The sequence below is a fragment of the Phyllobates terribilis genome, unplaced genomic scaffold (assembly GCF_046119375.1).
Source record: "Phyllobates terribilis strain yellow unplaced genomic scaffold, ASM4611937v1 Scaffold_4__5_contigs__length_816908805, whole genome shotgun sequence".
Taxonomy (NCBI): Eukaryota; Metazoa; Chordata; class Amphibia; order Anura; family Dendrobatidae; genus Phyllobates; species Phyllobates terribilis.
The window spans coordinates 109,271,334-109,291,015 of NW_027362764.1; the positions used below are offsets into that span (position 1 = coordinate 109,271,334).

Sequence of the window (19,682 nt, forward strand, 5' to 3'; positions counted from 1 at the left end):
CAGTAAATATATTTCAGAAAAATTGTCATAATATGACATTATTACATAGTTTTCCTCTTTGCTTTAACATCCAGGAGTCTCCTGGAAAAAGAGGGATCTCTAGTGGCCATTTTAACATTGGCAAGTTTCCCTCAATGCTTCCTTTGCCTAGACATAACTCCGGTGTCTAGATGATATGCAATGCCGAATAACCCAATATTGAGTAGTCCATCTTTCTGAAGTAGATTTATTATTTTATGTTTAAATCTGATTATTACAGATGAGGATTCTGTGGTTATTTTTTTGGGCTTTGTAGCTGGCAAAGGGAGATTTTTTTTCCTGGAAATGGCTCGCTCACACTGCCGTATAACATGGCCGAGTGCTTTCCCATGTTGTATCGGATAGCACTCGGCCCAGTGTTATACTATGGGGCCGTGTAGATCTGCGATTATTATCTTATACCAATTCAGCATGAGAAAACCATCGCAACGTGCTGCGAGTGGCTCCGATATTCAGATCACGCACACTCATACACATCTATGGGTGTGTGTGAAGCATCAGACTGCATTCGGATGTCACCCAAGTGCAATCTGATGTACACTCATAGAGACAATGGAGAAGATGGAGAAATTACGTTCTCCATCTTTTTCGCACCTGTGCTGTGATTCTCTCATGTGAGAGAATCGGATCACACTCAGATGACACTCAGATCAAACTCTAACAGAGTTTGAGCCAAGTGTTGATAGCATAATCGGCCAGATTCTCTCACATGAGAGAATATACGACAGTGTGAGTGAACCTAAAAGCTGGAACTTGAGTACTGTTATTATTGTATGTAATCCTTGTGACTCTATATGAGGACTCTGTGGCTGATAATATATAAGGGATCTCTAAGGGGCACTGTATGGGGTCTGTTACACGCACGCCGCCTAAGTTCAGATAGGGGCGAGACAGGTTTCATGAATTCTTTGGAATCCTGGAGGAACCATTACTCAGGGCGACCATAGGCTGCAACTTCTCTCAGGCACATGATAGATTCAATTGCTGACCAGACACATCTGCCAAGTGTAGCGTCGGCGTCCCTGCCTCCTGCTAGGCAGGGACGCCGTTCCCCTCACCTCTCCGCTCCGTGCCCTGCGTCCTCCTCCCGCTCTGCTGGCAGCGCGCTCTGCTTCCCGGTCACTGTGCTTAGGGCGCGCGCGCGCTCCCTCTCTCTTACAGGGGCCGCGCGCGCCGTCCTAAGGAGTCCCCGGCCAATGGCTGGAGGATCTCACCGTATATAAGGCTCCTCCTCCAAAATGGAGGTGCCCGAGCAATGTTGTTGCAAAGCCTTTTAACTCTGCTTCAGCCCTCAGGTCCCGTTGCCAGCTTGTTTTCCAGTGCTGTCTACCTGCTTGCAATCCTGAGGTCCGACAGTCTGCCTACCAGCATCTGCCCGTCTGTCTATGGATCAGTCCGCCTGCGGACCAGGAAGCACCTGCCAGATACCTGCCTGATACCTGCCTGATACCTGTCTACCTGCTTGCAATCCTGCGGTCCGACAGTTTGCCTACCAGCACTTGCCAGTCTGTCTATGGATCAGTCCGCCCGCGGACCAGGAAGCACCTGCCAGATACCTGCCTGATACCTGCCTGATACCTGCCTGCCTGCCAGCCTGTCCAGAGACTCTTACCCGCTCACCTGGGAGCGCTCACCTGCTACCCGCCTGCTAGCCTACCTGGAGGCTTAGCTGTCACTTGCTGTGACCACCTGCCTGTCCAGAGACTCTTAACCTGCTGTCACTTGCCGTGACCACCTGCCTGTCCAGAGACTCTTATCCTGCTGTCACTTGCCGTGACCACCTGCCTGTTGAGAGACTCTTACCCTGCTGTCACTTGCCGTGACCACCCGCCTGTCTAGAGACTCTTATCCTGCTGTCACTTGCCGTGACCACCCGCCTGTCTAGAGACTGTCCCCGTCACTCGCCGTGACCTCCTGCCCTTCTACCCAGAGACTATCCCTGTCACTTGACGTGACTGCCTGCCCGCTTTCCCTGGGAGCCACCCGCTTCTTTACAAGGACTGCCCCTTTGTATAGTAGCTCAGAGGTTCCACCTCCCAGACCCGTTACAACAAGAGTGTTCATAAATAGTTGAACAGTGGAGTTTAATCAAGTACGACCAGTACCATTTAACTCTTTGAAGAAACAGGTTTCACCACAGTACAGTCTATTAAAGCAGGTACAGTAACGGCAGTCTCTTCAGTAGCACAGTTCAGCACAGATTAGATCTCTTAGCAGCACACTTCTATGCATACACAACCACAGGCTTTTCCTTCACAAGGACACAATAGTACACAGCATTCTTTATCCTACATGGAGATGGAGGGGGGGGGGGTTTGATGAGGGAGATGATCCCTGTGACACAATTTCGTCCAGTCCTTATCTTCCTGCCCGATAATACTCTGCACTGTTAGTTCAGGGAGTTTATCTGACCTGTGTTTTGTTTCTTTCCTAATCTGAATCCTGTTCAGTTGCCTTCTGTCAGATGCAGATAACACACCACCTCTCTCTTTGGCTTCAGCCAGACTATCATAACACATTCCCCACAATCCCCCTGGGGCTCTGCTAAACCACTCTCTGTCTCCTGTGACTGTGTTAACCCCTCTAGTTGCTGGATGCTTCTGAAGCACAAAACTCCCTGTCTCTTGTGCTTGTGTTATTTCTAATAGTTGCTGGATGCTTTTAAAGCAACAGCACTACTTCTGCATGTCACACTCTTCTTTCCTTTTTGAATGTCGTCCTCGAGATTCATCTTAATTGGTCAATCTGACCAATTCTGAGACAGTGGTGAAAGTTGAGTAACGTTATATACAAATTGGCATTTTTAAATTGGCATAACATCTATAAACATTTATAACAACCTATTCTACGACCTTTTTCTTGTAGTACCCCTGTAAAAAAAAACAATTAACACAATTACCACAATCAACATCTCTTCAGCTGGAGCTTTTTGTACTTCTTCAACCAGCTCTCTCTCACTAGGCCTTAACAGTTCTTTGTTTCTACAAAGTCCTTTATGAAAAATCAAAGCATAAAAACAAGTCTTTCCTGTAGGTAACATCTTCCATACTGCCTCTCGATGGTGAATACCACTCAAGTGGGCTTACCTGGTCCACAGGCAGAGATACATGTTTCCAGTCGACAGTCCTTGGCACTTGACTCGGTTCACCAAGTGTCTCATACGTCAGCATCACGGGCCTCCTCACTTCTCGAGTCGACATCCTCCTGGTGGGTTGTTCCTCAGATACCACGGGTTCTTTGGTTACAGGAGTTTCTTCCACCGCACTCATTTCCCGTGCTTCCGCAGATGCTCTTGGATATGACTCTGTAAGTTCCTGTACTTCTCCTGAATCACCTGTTTCCACACGGTCTGGTAATTCTGCTCCTCCTGAGTGTCGATTGGTCTCTTCAGTGATCGGTATTCGATCATCAGATCTGAATTGGACTTCATCTGTACTCCTTGGTACAAATTCTGGAGCCTTGGGACTTAGTTCAATCTCCTGAGGATAGTACGTCCCTCTCCTTGCTGGTCCGAGAAATACAATGGTGTGCTCTTCCTCATCGGAACTTGCAAGGTCACTATCCACCACCGGAGCTTCAATCTGTGGTGGTCTCTTATTCGATCTCGGTCGATGTCGGTCTGCTTCTGGGAAGTCTTGTTGTGGTGGGAGATAATCACAGGGTAGTAATAAATTCCAATGGACTATTCTGGTTTTCCTGTCCCCTCTTTCCAATCGGATTTCATACACTGGACTGTCATAAGCTTTCCTCTTTACAACCACATACACCTCGTCTTCCCAGTACGAACAAAGTTTTCCTCGACCACCTTTCTCACGTACATTCTTGACTAGCACCCTGCTTCCCGGTGTCAATTCTGCTCCATAACATTTTCGATCATAGTACTCCTTACTCTTGCTCTGTCCTTGTGTAACCACTTTGGACGCTATGTTGTATGCCTCTGCCATCCGTTCCTTCCATTTCCGAACATACTCTGGATATGTTCTGTAAGTCTCTGACAACGGAGTATCGAACATGATGTCGATCGGCAGTCTTCGTCCATTCTTTAACTAAAATAGATTCTACTGGTGACTCATTATCTCTCTCCCGTTTACTTGGAAACCGATTTTGGTGCACATAAAGTAGTATTCTACCAATTATCTGATCTTCTCGTTGTGCTCTATGGATTTTTCCTTTTGGTAGTTGTTGAATGGACTTCCTCCGAGCATTCTTGCATGAACTCCTCAGGCTCTAGTGGCATTCTCGACAATCCGTCAACATCTGCATTCCATTTTCCTGGCCTGTACTTGATAGTGAAAATTAAGTCAGCTAGTTCAGTGACCCATCTCTGACCCATTGCATTCAGTTTGGCTGTAGTGAGGACATAGGTCGAAGGGTTGTTGTCAGTGTACACCTCAAACTCTTTGCTGTAATAGAGATAATCTCTAAATTGTTCACAGATAGCCCATTTCAATGCCAGGAACTCCAATTTTTCCGGAATGTAGATGGTAATTCTTCTCGGTGTCTGTCAACGTTCTAGAACCGTAACCGATGACTCTCAATTTTCCATCTTGATGCTGATACAGGGCAGCGCCCAGTCCAACTTGAGAAGCGTCACAATGAAGAACAAATGGTAAATTGAAATCAGGATATCCCAAGATGGGTGGTTTTACCAGGTAATCTATTAGTTCTTCCAATACCTCTTAGTGGTCTGCTGTCCAGAGAATGGGCTGTTGGAATGAAACGGCGTTATTTCTTTTAAGCCCGGTCCTGCGCGCGTTCTTCTTTTTCTCCATGGGTGTTGTTGACTCTGTTGTATCCCCCAAGAGGAGGTATAGTGGGGCAACGATCTTGGAAAAGTTCCGAACGTAAGTACGATAGTAGGAGAGGAATCCTAAGATCTGCCTCAACTGCCCGACAGTAGAGGGCCGCTAGTCTTTTAAGGCCAGTACCAGAGCCATTTCTGCTGGGTCCATGGTATATCCTTCCCCGGACACAATTTTCCCTAGAAATCGGACTTGCCTTTTGAACAGTTCACACTTCCTTGGAGTCAACTTAACTCCGTGTTGTTGATACCGCTGTAATACGGTCCTCACGTGTTCAACATGCTCCCGGAAGGTTTTGCTGTGTACCACATTGTCATCCAAGTACGGCTGGCAGATATCGTCCCTCAATCCTTCGAAACATGTCTCCATGCTCCTCTGGAATTCTGCTGGAGCTGAACTGAGCCCAAACGGTATGCGGATCCACTCATATAACTTACATGGTGGGATGAATGCTGTCAAGGGTCTACTGGACTCTTCAACAAACCCTTGATGGTATACTTTACCCTGATCAAGGACAGAGAACCAGGTACTTCCTGATAGGCTATCTAGCATATCTTGTATCTTTGGTATCGGGTGTCGATCAGGTACTGACTTTCGGTTTAGTTCCTGGTAATCACAACAGAGTCTCCACGTACCGTCCTTCTTCCTAACATAGACAATAGGAGAGGAATAAGATGACTTCGACTCTTGGACCCAACCTTTGTTGATTAGATCTTGTAAATACTCTTTCACTTCAAGGTGTAATGGTTTCGGCACAGACATGTAACTTCTGGTTACTGGGGTCATGTCTTTCAAATTGATTTTCAATTGAAGCGATGGGATTTTGCCAATATCAGAGTCATCTTTAGAGAATGCATGACACTCTTCTCTCAGCATCTGTTTTGCTATCGCTATATCACCAGCACACAAGTGTTCCAGGGGTACTGGGGGATCCCAGGGTCCTGAGGTGGGTCGTGCAATTTCCTCCCCTGGGCAACTACTGTTCCTCGGTGGGGAGACTGAATTCATGGTAGACCCCTGGGCAGGTCTCACACTGGCTGGATATACCGTTTTAACAGTTTCAATGTGACTCAACACAGTCTTTGGATCCAGTCTAATTTCGTGTTTCTTAGTATTCATCACCGGTACTGTCACTAGAGCAAACCCACCAGTAGGAATCGTAAGCACAGTCTCACCTTGAACTAGGCCTTACGGAAGTTCTGAGGAGTCTTTTGGCATGAACAGTCTTTTCTGGACTTTTCCTCCCAGTTCTACCTGGACTCCACACCTCACCCCCACCATTTAGTTTGCAGGAATGATGGTTGGGCGCCAACCTACCTTGACTTCTTTTAGGTAAATTGTATTCTGTGCTTTCTTTACTCTATGAATCACATTTGCTGCCACGACATTGGGTATATGGCAAGTAATGTGGCAATTGCATCCACCACCAGCGTCCCTGACTTATGTTTCGTGATGACCTCATTGATTACACTATAACCCAGGATAGGATCCTCTGCCATGTTCTGATCATTGGTCATGAGAAAAGGTACCAAAAGCTCAATGGTGTTGCTGTTCATTGTGGCCCTCAGTTGGAAAGTCACTTCCACTCAGCCTATGAAAGGGATTTCGGTCTGGTTGACAGCTTTGCTGTGGAGTTCCACTGGTCCTAAGAGTTCTTTTAGCGACGAAGACAGGTATGTGGCAGGTAGCGCCTTCTCGATTCTTCATTTAAAAGGCTCGCTTGGGCTCCTGTATCCCACAGTGCTTTTACCAGGAGTTCATCTAGCTGGCACTGTATAAAGCACCTTTCACCAATTAGGCTGATGAGGCTATCTTTACTGACCAAGGAATCCTCCTCCCAGGAGTCTATCGTTTGACCTCCGCACTGGACATTATGTAACTGATGCCCCTGTCTCTCTTGCAGCTGTTGTAGACGGGAACACACTTGGGGATAGTACTGATGCAGCCGTTTTACCTCATGCACCATTCTGGGGTTTGGTGAGATTTGGATTTGCTTCTGGGGCCTCATCCGTGTCACGGTTACCAGTCGCCCCGCACTGGCAACCTCCTGTCTTTTAACCCAAACGACCGTGACCATTGGCATTCCTTGGCATAATGTCCTTCCTCACCATATCTTAGACAGTGGACACACACCGTACTCTAATTTGATGAACAGCATGCTTCACAAGCCGGGTATCTTCTATTTTGGAACCCACTCCTGGGTCTGAGGTATACAGGTTCTGGCCTGGAACGAATCAACTTTTTCACCTCAATCAACTCGGCTCAAAGTTCTCTTATTACTTTGTCCCAGTTAGCGCTGGCAATCCTCTCTTTTGTTGGTGATTTAAGGTTCCCTCTCGGAGGTGGCACTGGAGGGTCTCCATGATGATCTTCGGACTGGCCATCGGGGGTCTCCAACTCCAGCTGACTCATTTTGGTGATTTTAGGAGCAGAACCTTTCTTTGACTTCTGTTCGCACTCTGACTCCAAACTAGCTGCCTCATTCATTTTTTCAATTTGGACTTCGTCCAGAATGCCAGGATCTTCTAGGTACTGTTTCAGCTGCAACTTGATGTTGCATGTTAACCCTGTTCTCAATGATCTCAAGAACTTCTCCTGGACTAGTCCAGCATCAAACTTCTCCTCTCCTTCTACATCTCTGGATGTAAACAACAGTCTATCCTTCAGTTCAATTGCTCTGAACAAGAAACTTTGGGGTGATTCATTATTTTTCTGTGAGAGGTTAATGAGTCAGTGGAACAATTCTGAAGTACTCTCTTCTTTATAGTGCCCTTTTAAAATCATCTTCAGCTGTTGTAAGGTCAATTGACTCTTCATTTCTAGCATACTATGGAGGTTCAGTCCTGGGCTGATCGCTTTCACCACCCCCTCAATGATCTCATCTGGCTGGTAGCCTTTCTGCAAGCCTGCATCGATCTGGTGCAATAGGTTCATATAAGACAGTTTCTCTTTCTGTTCACACTCTCCAATCTGTCCCAGGATCTTCAGCTTCTTTCTCCCCCAGTTCATACATTTTTGCATTAATGGCAGCTAACAGTTGCTTGCGGTTGTGTGCTTTGGAAATCTGTTGGAACATCTTTATATGTTCTGATACTGTTCTCAATTCTTCATAGGTTAACTGAAGAAGCAGCTCACTAATTCTGTCCATTTGTATTTCCACATCCATTGCTGCTAGTGAGTTTTCTTTAGGGCTGGTCCCCTTTAACTGGTGTAGCAGAGTTGAATTGAGATGCTGTGCTGCTGTGTTTTTCCAGACACTTTTCCTCTTCTTCCTCTACACGCTAATTCCTGCTCAGGACTCCCCATACGGGCCACCAATGTTACACGCATGCTGCCTAAGTTCAGATATGGGCGAGACGAGTTTCATGAATTCTTTGGAATCCTGGGGGAACCGTTACTCAGGGTGACCATAGGCTGCAGCTTCTCTCAGGCACACGATAGATTCAATTGCTGACCAGACACATCTGACAAAAGTCTTCATAAACAGTTGAACAGTGGAGTTTAATCAAGTACGACTAGTACCATTTAACTCTTTGAAGAAACAGGCTTCAGCACAGTACAGTCTATTAAAGCAGGTACAGTAATGGCAGTCTCTTCAGTAGCACAGTTCAGCACAGATTAGATCTCTTAGCAGCACACTTCTATGCATACACAGCCACAGGCTTTTCCTTCACAAGGACACAATAGTACACAGCATTCTTTATCCTGCATGGAGATGGAGGGGGGAGGGTTTGATGAAGGAGATAATCCCTGTGACACAATTCCTTCCAGTCCTTATCTTCCTGCCCGATAATTCTCTGCACTGTTAGTTCAGGGAATTTATCTGACCTGTGTTTAGTTTCTCTCCTGATCTGAATCCTGTTCAGTTGCCTTCTGTTAGATACAGATAACACACCTCCTCTCTCTTGGGCTTCAACCAGACTAAGATAACAAGTTCCCCACAACCCCCCTGGGGCTCTGCTAAAACACTCCATGTCTTCTGTGACTGTGTTAACCCCTCTTGATCCTGGATGCTTTTGGAGCAACAGCACTACTTCTGCATGTCACAGATCTTGTGGCTGCCAGTAAATGACGGTTTTGTGGTTTTCTCAATACATTGAAGTTTGCATTATATGGGGATATGTGGCTCAGAGGTTGGTTTTGTGAAACACATTGTGTTCTAGAGGTGTAATTGAGCACACACTTGCACTATTATGAGGATATTGGTGTTAGCAGCTCTATAGGAGTCTTTTTTTATATAATACCATTGGCTGAAAGTGTGTGTGTGTTCTAAACATGAGCAGATATTTTGAAATTCAAATTCACCGGCTTCAACAAATTTTCCCCAAAAATGTCTGTGGATTTTAGTTTTGGAAATTAGAGAGAAAGACATTTAATTTCAATAGGATCTGTCTGATCTGCTTACCCAGCATATCTGGAGATGGAATCCAACTCTGTTGTAATCACTACTGTGCCCTACTGCTCCATTAGGAGCGGTTCACAATCCCCAGTATGTACATATATACTCATCATATATATGCACACATGTACAGTTGTGCTCAAAAGTTTACATACCCCGGCAGAATTTTTCCTTTCTTGGCCTTGTTTCAGAGAATATGAATGATAACAAAAAAACTTTTTCTCCACTCATGGTTATTGGTTGGGTGAAGCCATTTATTATCAAACTACTGTGTTTTCTCTTTTTAAATCTTAATGACAACCAAAAACATCCAAATGACCATGATCAAAAGTTCACATACCCTGGTGTTTTTGGCCTGATATCATGCACAGAATTTGACACAAATGGGTTTGAATGGCTACTAAAGGTAACATCCTCACCTGTGACCTGTTTGCTTGTAATCAGTGTGTGTACATAAAAGCTGAGTGAGTTTATGGGATCCAGACAGACTCTTGCATCTTTCATCCAGCCACTGACATTTCTGGATTGTGAGTCATGGGGAAAGCAAAAGAATTGTCAACGGATCTACGGAAAAGGTAGTTGAACTATATAACACAGGAAAGGGATACAAAAAAATATCCAAGGAATTGATAATGCCAGTCAGCAGCATTCAAACTGTGATTAACAAATGGAAAATCAGGGGCTATGTAATAACTAGTGTTGAGCCACCCCCGTAGTGTTCGAGTTCGGTTCGGTTCGTCGAACACCCGTGTGTTCGCCGAACTGTTCGTCGAACTGTTCGTCGAACACCTTCGAACACCGTTAAAACCAATGGCAGGCAAACAAAAACACATAGAAACACATAGAAAACACCTTCAAAGGTGTCCAAAAGCTGACAAACTGCTCAGAAGACACAACTAACACATGGAAAAGTGACAAGTACATATAGTCATGCGAAAAGAAAAGAGGTGGAGGAGTAAAAGGAGGGGGAGACACAGATATAGGCATGTCATGCCCTTCTAAAATCCAAAAAGTGAGAAGCCGAGACGGCCAGTCCGCTCCTGCCCGTGCCACCTCCGTGTCGCCGGGTTTGTGCCAGAGCCGCGGTGAACCCTGACGGCCAGCCCCCCTCTCCCAATACTGGTGCCTGTCCGCTGGTGGGTCGAGAGAGCCCCCCTGTGGTGGAGGCAGCTCTAAGCTTTTTAATTTAAATTGTCCCTCTAATTTGAATGAATACACTTTAAATCCATTTACAAGGATCTATTGGAGGGCAAGTCTCATGCCAGCAGCCGCGTAATTCCAGCTCCAGTAGCGTCCACTAAAGCTGCTGCAGTTAAAAAGCTTTTATAAGGATCGAGCTCGGCTGTCCACCGCAAGGCATCCTAGTGCCAGTCCCAGCCCCTATGCCTTGGGGTGCCTCCTGATGCTCTTCACTAAGTATCCCGTGGTCCCGAAGCATTTCCTTTGAAAAAATTAAGTGTCCAAACTACAGGTGGTGTAGCTTGCTTAACAGCCGGGATAATCCGCTGACTAGCAGACACTGCTACTAGGCACAAAGTATTTCCTGGGCTAGATGCAGTTAAAAATTTGTAAGTAGATACTCTCGTTGGATGCTGAGAAAGCACGCCATATATGATTCTCTTAAAAAGCTTGGGGTAGGGGTCTAGGGGACCCTTTTATAGCCAAAATCACGGCCCTGTATCACAATACGTCACCTAGGCTGAAGATAAATGGAACTGTAGCACCGAGGGCTCGGTTGCTACAGACGTATTGCACCTCACCCAGAGGTGTGATATCTCACTCTCAGATAAGGATGGAGTGTGGATCAGGACCCGACACCTGCATGCATTACACCACATTGCCGTGGGGCAGGGCGACCAATATGCCCCTGAGATGGGCACGACAGTCCCTGTCCCTGGCTGGAGTGGGGGGAGGGAACACTGAGGAAGGGGAACCCTGCAGTGCAGGAGCAGGGAGGAAGCAGTTCCTGGGTGCATTGAGAAGGGAGTATAAAAGGTGGGCACCATCTTAGTTCAGTGCAGAGAAGTCTGAGCAGAAGTGGCAGGGAGCAGGGGCTCTGCATGAGCTCTGCTCCGGAGGCGGGCCTAGTAACAGAGGCCCAGGCCTGCAAGAGGGAGAAGGAAGGAAGAGGATCGGAGAAGGCTCCAGGAACGAGGAATGAAGGGATCCCAGGGGTGCGGACGGGCGAGTCGCCACCGCACGCCCGAATCCACCTGCGTGGAGGGGTCAGGCCAAAGGGGGAGACCGGTCCCCGAACTAGTGGAGGCAGGAAACGACCCTCAGCTAGAAACCGGAGGCTCTGACATTTTATGTGGCGCAGCCCCTTGCTCCACCCGCTAGGAAGGCACCACATAGGGTCAGAGAAACTGGCGCCAAGTTTACCAAGAGGAGGCCCGAGGCAGCCGGACAGAAGTGTTGGTAAGAAAGGCCAGACAAAGGACACACAAAGGGGGTCCTGTGAAGCGCTCCAAAGTTATCTGGGAGTTGTCTGAGCCCCTCACCTGGTGAGCACAGTACGACGTGGGCAGCCGTTACCTGCAGACGTGGTCTGGATAATAAGAACTGTGAGTAAAGGCCCTGAACTGCATCACTGACTCCGTGTCGTTACTGCTGCTGCCCTGCACCATCACCCCCATCCTCCGCATACACTGCCCTGAGGCTATACTCCTCCCGTGGGGAGTTATGCTACGCTCTGCTGCACCCACAACACCAGCATTAGCGGTCTGCCCTGTAGCGGCGGTTCACTCTGACCGCAATCCACGGGTGGCGTAGTCGGACATTTAAACATCAAAACCACATAAATAGTTCCGCCACTGGTTTGACCGCCCTGAGCCACGGAACCGGATCGCCGCCACGAAGACTACAACCACCAGCATCCACCAAAAAGGGTCCGGCTCCGGGTGTCCCAAGGCCCAGGGGGCGCGTCAGAACATTTTCATCACCTTTCACAATCACCAATGGGACAAGGCAGGGATGTTCTCTGTCCCCTCTCTTATACATCCTAGTGACGGAGCACCTGCTCTCATCAATTCGCCATAACCCCAATATTAGGTGGATTGAGGTGGGAGGCACCGAGTACAAGTGCTCTCTATTTGCTGATGATGTCCTAGTATATATCACTCAATCACATATATCCATCCATGCTGTTATGGCTGAAATAGATCACTTTGTTACATGGTCAAATTTTAAAATCAATGCAGCGAAGTCTGAGGCCCTCGATGTCTCCCTCCCCAAATCCATATAGGATTCCATCCAGTCCAACTTTCCCTTTGCCTGGCCCTCACAGGGTATCAAATACTTAGGAATTCCTATTCATAGAGACCTCTCCCATCTATGTTATCTTAATTTTGGGCCCTTTATTGAACAACTCCATACAGACCACGGTTGGCAAGTTAGAACTGTAAGATTCACTACGTGAACCACTGGTGTTTTGTGGAAAAGCACATGTACACTGCGTTCCAAATTATTATGCAAAAAGTGTTTAGGAGTGATAAGGGAAGAATTTGTTTGTTTGTCAGTTAAACTCATTGATGGTGATGTGTGTCAGGGCTCTTTATATCACTGTAAGCAATTGCAGACACCAGTGCTAATTAGTTTGTCAGGTGTGTCCAATGAAAGGCAAGACTACTTAAGAAGGCTCTCTCACATTATTCAGCAGCCTACATTTTCTGCCAAAATGGGAAAGAAAAAGGATGTGTCGGCTGCTGAGAAGCAACAAATTGTGGAGTGTTTAGGTCAAGGCATGACTACAATCAACATTGTGCGATGATCAGGATGAAGTGTCTTGGCAATCAAGAAGTATGTAGCTGATTCACAGTACACACGTGTGCGTGCTGATAAGGGCAAATTGAGGACTCTTTCCTACAGGCAATTACGTCAGGTTGAAAGAGCAGCGGCAAAAAAGCCTTGTCATAGCAGCAGACAAGTTTTTGAAGCTGCTTGTGCCTCCAACGTCCCCCGAACAACAAGATGCAGGGTCCTTCAGAGGTTTGCAGCTGTGCATACGCCATCCTGTCGACCTCCTCTATCCACTTCACACAAGCAGAAATGGCTCCAGTGGGCCAAACATTACATGAAGACTGATTTCAAAACTGTTTTGTTCACGGATGAGTGCCGTGCAGCGCTCGATGGTCCAGATGGATGGAGTGGAGGATGGCTGGTTGATGGACACCCCACGCAAACACGGCTACAGCGCCAACAAGGAGGAGGTGGAGTAATGTTTTGGGCTGGAATCATGGGGAGAGAGATTGTCGGCCCCTTTAGGATCCCTGAAGGCGCTAAAGATGAACTCCATAATGTATGTGGATTTTCTCAAACAGCACTTCCTGCCATGGTTCAAGAAGAAGAACCGTGTATTTCACAGCAAGATCATTTTTCTGCATGATAATGCACCATCTCATGCTGCACATAAAACATCTGCATCTCTGGCTGATATGGGCATAAAAGGGGACAAACTTATGGTGTGACCCCCATGCTCCCCTGACCTCTACCCCATTCAGAACCTTTGGAGCATCATTAAAAGGAGTGTCTATGATGGCGGGAGGCAGTTCACATCTAAGCAACAGCTCTGGGAGGGTATTCTGTCCTCATGCAAAACAATTGAAGCAGAAACCATCCAAAACCTGAAAATTCAATGGACGAGAGAGTTCAGAAGCTCCTTTCGAACAAGGGGTCCTATGTGAAAATGTAACATCACCTAGAATAAAGTTTTGAGTTGAAAACTGTTTGATTTCAGTTTCTAACAACCTGCTAATGCTTATAATTTCAAAAATGACCATTTTTTTGGTCTTTATTAAAATGAAAAGGTTGATCGAAAAGTTTGGGGGATCTAAGAGTGTGGCAACCCAGTAGTCATGATTACTTCGAATTCTGACAATATGAGGGTCATGCTGCAGGTAGTGCAGCAAGAAGGCACTTATGTGTCTTGCGCATCTCGGAGCCCCAAAATTATTTTCCGGGCTAGATGCAGCTAAAAATTATTTTTAATTTTAAATCTGGTGGAGCTTATTATAGATGGCCTAATAGGATCAGTGCTGCACACTGCTACAAAGCCCAAATTATTTTCCAGTCAAGATACAGATAAACATGATTAGTAATTTGAAAGCTTAAAACGGTTGGTAGGGTGATTTTAACCAATCATCAAGCTTTTACTCTCCCCAGGATGACACAGGGGTAGAAAAGTCGTTTCGGATCCATGATTTGTTCATCTTTATGAACGTGAGTCTGTCTACATTATCAGTGGAGAGCCGCGTGCGCTTATCTGTCAGCACACCACCAGCAGCGCTGAACACACGTTCAGACAGAACGCTGGCTGCGGGGCATGACAAGATCTCCAAGGCGTAAGTGGCTAGCTCCGGCCATTTATCCAGATTGGAAGCCCAAAAAGAGCAAGGGTCCAGTGACACAGTCGTGGCTTCAATGTTTACTTGGAGATACTCCTGTACCATCGTCTCTAGGCGTTGACTATGTGTCAGACTTCTTGTCTCCTGTGGCCTTGCAAAGGATGGGCTAAAAAAGTGGTGAAATGATTCCGCAAAATTGATGTTACCACCAGATACTGTGGTTCTGTTACGGTTTGAGTGCTGAACACTTGACGGTCCCACGGTTGGCAAGTTGGAACTGTGAGATTCACTACGTGCACCACTGGTATTTTGTGGAAAAGCACATGTAAGATTCTGCAACAGTCTCTGCTGATACTCCTGCATGCGTGCATCCCTTTCTATGGCAGGAATAATTTCTGCAAATTTACTTTTGTACCGGGGATCTAACAGTGTGGCAACCCAGTAGTCAGGATTATTTCTAATTCTCACAATTCGAGGGTCATGTTGCAGGTAGTGCAGCAAGAAGGCACTCATGTGTGTTGCGCATCCAGGAGCACCAAGTCTTCCTCTGTCCTCTCCCCCCAACCTCGCACAACAGAAATGTGATCAAGGTCTCCCTCATCTGATGAGTCTTCCATCAGTTCGTCCTCCACTTCTTCCTGGGCTCCTGCACCTTCCTCACTAGTTTGGCTGCTACCATGCGCCCTGGTAAAACCATCTCCCCCACCCTCACATGCCTGCCGCCTTGGTGCTGCCGACCGTCTGGACCTTGCAGATGTTAGCCCTTCCGCATACAACTCCTCCTCCTCTACTTCCTCCACCTCCTCTTGTGCCACCACCTGACTCCGAATTCTGTTTAACATGTGCTCCAGCATGTAAATCACCGGAATAGTCATGCTGATAATGGCATCGTCAGCACTAAACATCTTCGTCGCCATTTCAAAACTGTGCAGAAGGGTGCATAGGTCCCTGATCTGAGACCACTCCTCCAGCGTGATTTGCCCCACCTCTGAATCTCGTTGGCCCAGGCTATCCGTCAGAACGTATTGCACCAGGGCTTGTCGGTGCTGCCACAGTCGCTGCAACATGTGCAGAGTTGAATTCCACCGGGTAGGCACATCGCATTTTAGCCGGTGAAGTGGCAGGCCCAACGACTTCTGTAGAGATGTAAGTCGCTGAGCTGCGGGATGCGAACGGCGGAAGTGAGCACACAGCGACCGTGCCCTCTGCAGAAGGCCATCTAGTCTGGGATAGTGGGCTAAAAATTGCTGGACAACCAGGTTCAACACGTGAGCCATACAAGGCACGTGTGTGACATTGCCCCGACGAAGGGCCGCACCCAGGTTTGCAGCATTGTCGCACACGGCCTTCCCTGGTTTCAGGTCCAGTGGAGACAACCATTCATGAAATTGGTTCTCCAGAGCTGACCACAACTCCTCAGCTGTGTGACTCACATTTCCCAGACATTTCAATGTAAAAACCGCCTGATGACGTTGAGCCCTACTGCCAGCATAGTAAGGAGGTGTGCAGGATCCCTTCTGCGCAGTTAGAAAGCTTGTGGCATGACCAGACAGGCTTTGGGTGCAGGTGGAAGACCGAGAGGAGGTTGAGGAGGCAGAAGCAGTGGAGGAAAAATGACATAAAGAGGATTGACGCACAACTCGTGGGGACGGCAAGACTTGGACAGCAGCCCCTTGTCCTGCTGTCACCATAGTTACCCAGTGCCCAGTCAGCGACATGTAACGCCCCTGTCCATGCCTACTCGTCCAAGTGTCTGTGGTGAAATGCACCCTGTCACACACAGAGTTTCTCAAAGAAGCGGTGATGTTGTGTGCGACATGCTGGTGGAGCGCAGGCACACCTTTCTTTGAGAAGTAGTGCCGACTGGGCATCTGGTACTGGGGCACTGCGACGGACATAAGGTCTCGAAAATCCTCTGTGTCCACCAGGCGGAAAGGCAGCATTTCTGTAGCCAAGAGCTTGCAGATGGTGAAATTCAACCTCTTAGCTTTCTCATGGCTAGGAGGAAATGGTCTTTTACTTGTCCACATCTGAGGGACCGAGGGCTGGCTATTGTGCTTAGACGGGGTTGATAAGGGTGTCCCCGGCAAACTGCCGGTCTGTGAGGAAGATGCAGGCGGACATGTTAGGTTGCCTTGATCCAAAGGTGGTGCTATCGATGTCGGACAGCGCTCAAGACCAGCTGGTGTTACCACCTCCAAAGAAAATGATGACCTGCCAATCACGCTGGCTGTTGCGGGTAAAGAGGTGGCAGGTCTGCGCCCCAAAACAGGTGTGACTGCTGTCCCCCCAGTCACAGAGGATGAAGAGGCCGCGGATGCACAAGATATGGCAGACGGTGGTTGGCCCGGCCGGCTAGACCGCATTGTAGCACACTGAGCTTCCCACTGCAACTTATGCTTCATGTCCATGTGCCGGTTCATGCATGAAGTACTCAAACTATGTATTTTTTGGCCTCTACTTAGCTTTTGCTGACAAATGTTACAGATAACACGAGTTGGGTCATCTTTATCGATCTGAAAAAATGCCCAGGCTATGCAAGGCTTAGCACCCATGCGACCTGAAGAGCCACCACGACTTGTGGTGAGAGGCAGAGTTGTGTTTGAGGATGCAGTTGTTGACGTGCTTCCAGTACTACGTCTCTGTCCAGGAAGGCGCAACCTGACCTCGTCGTCACTAGCATCTTCCTCCACCTCCTCTGCTGACCTCATCTCTTGGCTGACTGTGGGTTGACAGTAAGTGGGATCTCCGACCTCATCATCATCACCCTGTGCGTTATCACACCCGTCGTCCTCAGAGCCAACCTGTTCCTGCCCTGACAAAAAACTAAAGTTGTCGCTCCAATCAGGTATTTGAGTCTTATCATCGTCTTCCTCATTGTCTCCACCAACAGGAGTTACAGTTTGGGAATGAGGGTCTACATTATGGTCAGAACCTTCTGCGTCTGGTCCTGGATCCGACTCATAAAGATTCTGGGCATCAGTGCAGATCATTTCCTCGTCTGGATTCACAGATGCGCTGGAGTCGACCTCTGATTCCCAGGCTATAGTATGAGTAAACAGCTCTGCAGACTCAACCATCTGTTCTACCTCATACTCAGACGGGCAGCTGGAGATTTGGGAGCTGTGAGGAAGCAAGTGCGATTTGGGTGACACCTTTGAGGACTGGAGTATTTGTGATGTTGAAGTTGATGTGGAGGAGAGCCCACTTAAAGGAGCACTTGATATCCGTTGAAGCACCTGCTGTTTTTGTGCCTCATCTGGAATTTGTAGCGATTGGCGTGGCCGTAAGAAAGGGATCTTATCACATTGTCCGCTAAAAGAAGTAGACATTTTAGTTTGGCTGGAAGATGGTCTTTCTTCTGCACCTACCCCACGGACACAACCTTTTTTCCCCTTCCCAACACGCCTATTCCCCTTTCCACCAGCAGCAGGCCTTTTTCCACTCATTTTGGTGGTTAACTAATTCACAACTCTGGAGTTGTTTGCACAAAAAAACAATGGATGGTAACCGAGCAGAGCTGAGTGGCCAAACTGTGGTATTAGGCCAAAACTATTGGCTGGGTTAGATGCAGAAAAAAATTATTTTTAATTTGCAACCTGATGGAGGTCAGTATAGATGGACTAATAGACCAAGTCCCACACACCGCTAGAAGCCCAAATATTTTTTCAGAGCTAGATGCAGAAAAAAATTATTTTTAATTTGCAACCTGATGGAGGTCAGTATAGATGGACTAATAGACCAAGTCCCACACACTGCTAGAAGCCCAAATATTTTTTCAGAGCTAGATGCAGAAAAAAATTATTTTTAATTTGCAACCTGATGGAGGTCAGTATAGATGGACTAATAGACCAAGTCCCACACACCGCTAGAAGCCCAAATATTTTTTCAGAGCTAGATGCAGAAAAAAATTATATTCAATTTGCAACCTGCTGGACGTCAGTATAGAAGGACTAATAGAACAAGTCCCACACACTGCTAGAAGGCCAAATATTTTTTCAGAGCTAAATGAAGAAAAAAAATATTTTTAATTTGCAACCTGATGGAGGTCAGTATAGATGGACTAATAGACCAAGTCCCACACACTGCTAGAAGCCCAAATATTTTTTCAGAGCTAGATGCAGAAAAAAATTATTTTTAATTTGCAACCTGATGGAGGTCAGTATAGATGGACTAATAGACCAAGTCCCACACACCGCTAGAAGCCCAAATATTTTTTCAGAGCTAGATGCAGAAATTTTTTTTATTCAATTTGCAACCTGATGGAGGTCAGTATAGATGGACTAATAGACCAAGTCCCACACACTGCTAGAAGCCCAAATATTTTTTCAGAGCTAGATGCAGAAAAAAATTATTTTTAATTTGCAACCTGATGGAGGTCAGTATAGATGGACTAATAGACCAAGTCCCACACACTACTAGAAGCCCAAATATTTTTTCAGAGCTAGATGCAGAAAAAAAATATTTTTAATTTGCAACCTGATGGAGGTCAGTATAGATGGACTAATAGAACAAGTCCCACACACTGCTAGAAGCCCAAATATTTTTTCAGAGATAAATAAAGAAAAAAATTATTTTTAATTTGCAACCTGATGGAGGTCAGTATAGATGGACTAATAGACCAAGTCCCACACACTTCTAGAAGCCCAAATATTTTTTCAGAGCTAGATGCAGAAAAAAATTATTTTTAATTTGCAACCTGATGGAGGTCAGTATAGATGGACTAATAGACCAAGTCCCACACACCGCTAGAAGCCCAAATATTTTTTCAGAGCTAGATGCAGAAAAAAATTATATTCAGTTTGCAACCTGATGGAGGTCAGTATAGATGGACTAATAGAATGATGCTATGCCCAAAAGATTTTACTTCACTAGGTGCAGTAAAAAAATTGGTATTCTATACACAGGTGGTATATCTTGCAACACAGATAGGCTACTCCACTGACTAACACACTCTGCAATAGGCCAAAAAGGATTAGCTTTGCTAGATTCAGCCAAATGCTGTGAAAAAAACTTGCACAGCACTGGCACAGACCTGCCTGGCAAAAACTGATAGGAACTGATGTAACCTAGTCCTGAAAAGGACTCCAATTACAATTA

At 46.6% G+C, this 19,682-nt stretch overlaps 1 protein-coding gene across 1 annotated transcript in view; it reads left to right on the plus strand.

Annotated features, from left to right (window-relative positions):
- The window catches only part of VIPR2 (vasoactive intestinal peptide receptor 2), a 216,299-nt gene that overhangs the window by 35,414 nt on the left and 161,203 nt on the right, over positions 1–19,682 (plus strand). The window lies entirely within an intron of this gene.